The sequence below is a fragment of the Pteropus vampyrus genome, unplaced genomic scaffold (genome assembly GCF_000151845.1).
Source record: "Pteropus vampyrus isolate Shadow unplaced genomic scaffold, Pvam_2.0 Scaffold86, whole genome shotgun sequence".
NCBI lineage: Eukaryota > Metazoa > Chordata > Mammalia > Chiroptera > Pteropodidae > Pteropus > Pteropus vampyrus.
Genome location: NW_011888867.1, coordinates 3,226,187 through 3,228,155, shown reverse-complemented (window position 1 = coordinate 3,228,155; position 1,969 = coordinate 3,226,187).

Below are 1,969 nucleotides of genomic sequence, written 5' to 3'. Positions count from 1 at the left end.
TTATTGGTGAGGAAGAAAGAGGGACAGCCCCGTGCATAGGCAAGATATTAGTGGATCTAAAGTGAAACCAGACCCTGCTGAGTACTGGAGGGACAATGAGAATCATCACAGGGACTTGGATTTTTAAAAAGGCTGAGGGGAAAGCATTTCGAGGTCAGACAGATCTGACTTGATAGAGGAAAAAGGCTTACTGGATCCCAGGAGGACTCTGCTCAACAGTGGGCCTCAGAGAGCCACAGAGGAGAGGGCTGATGCTTGGGCACTGGTCCCCAGGGCCTTTCATCAGCCTGGCACCCCCCAGGAAGACCAGAAGAGTCAGGTCCTTGTCTGGAGCCCAGGAGGGGGCACCCTCCAGCATTCTTGGGTGCCTCTTGGGACCCAGAAGTGCAGCACTATGCTTTGTGGTTAGTCATATCCTCCAAAAAACCTCAGTAGGATTTGAGAAGAATTCCTTGACTTCTGCTAATTCCATTGGAAGGATACCCACGCTCCAGGTTCCAGAAGAGGTGAGCTGACACAGAAAGAGCCCAGGCTGAGAGAGGGAACCAGACACACAGGAATATTCTATACTTCTGAGCAAGGACCTGGGACCAGATGTTTTGGAGTCTTAGTGGAGATTCTGTGACTGGAAAAGGTTGTCAGGACGTCCTCGTGACGGGTGGGCTCAGAGGGCTGCTCTGACCTGGGCAGCAAACAGGTCCGTGACGACAGGTGACCAGGACATGGTAGAAATGTCCTGGCTTCTCACTGGACCCTGGGAGTCCTGCTGGGCCCCCTCAACCAGGCAGGAAGGATACCATCCGTGTACATGTGTTCCGTCCTTCGTGGATGCCCCAGTGTGTCTCCTGAGCAAACAGGCTCTGCGTGGAGATGGCAGAGGAGTGTCCTGTTGCCTCTAGGTGGGAGAGGGAGTATTGGGCTTTTAAGGTTCCTAGAACTTACAAGGACCTGGACTCTTCCTATCTCCTTGGATCTCATAGAAGTCGGGATCTTGTAGAAACATCCTTAGCTTGGATGTCTGTCCTTTTCCTAATTCCACTGACATTCACATGAAGTCTGTCAGCCAGTCAATCTAGGATTTAGGTTGTCTGACAACTCGGGGGTCCTGCCCAGCCCCTCACCTGAGGGAATCTACCAATTACTCACTATGAGAACGTGGGCAGGTTCCTCTCCAGGCCAAGACCTGGGTTCACCAGCCTAAAAATGGAGACTACGACAGTGAGCTTTAGATTTTCTGTGAAGGTTATTTGAGGCAGTAAATGAAAAGTGATGGCACATTGCTTGCCCAGTGGGTGTTCAATAAACAGAGACATTTATGCTTATCGTTACTAATGTCAGTCTACTGCAGTCCATTAATGAAGACGATTAACCCAGTTTTATGCAAAAGCCATTTATATAGGGTAGAAATAGAGTGAAAAGAATCTTCTAGAAAGATATCAAGGTGGAGAACATCCTTCAGAGAATCCTAGCCTTGGTGGTCAGTGGTATATAAGAATTGTTTCAGCATCGCTTTGAATCAGGGAGAGAAAGGCACAGAGAATTCTTTTATTTGAGGGGTGGAGGGAGATTTTTCTCTCCTTTATGTCCCTAAACTTCCCAAGAATCCACCTGTGATCCAGCCCAGGGGGGCGTCACCCCTAACTGCGGCAGATCCTTAAACATCAGAGATAGCCTCTGAGTTTTGTGGGCGGAAGGTATCGGTATTTGTGCACCATGCTTAATACAAATGGAAAAACGGAATTTTGTTTCTTTGCCTGATGGCATGTCCGTGATCAGAGTCTCTGCCTCCAAGTTGCTTAGGGGCAAGAAGAGGCTTTTTGAAGCTGCGTTTTGCCTCAGTTGTTACCAAAATTTGAGGAAACACTAATTGTGAAAACAGACTTGGGAAGGAGCCAGCGGGGGTGCGGTTAGGCTCCCAAGGCCCCTGGGAAATGGCTGGGGCTATTCGCTGTCTGGGAAGTGCCCACGA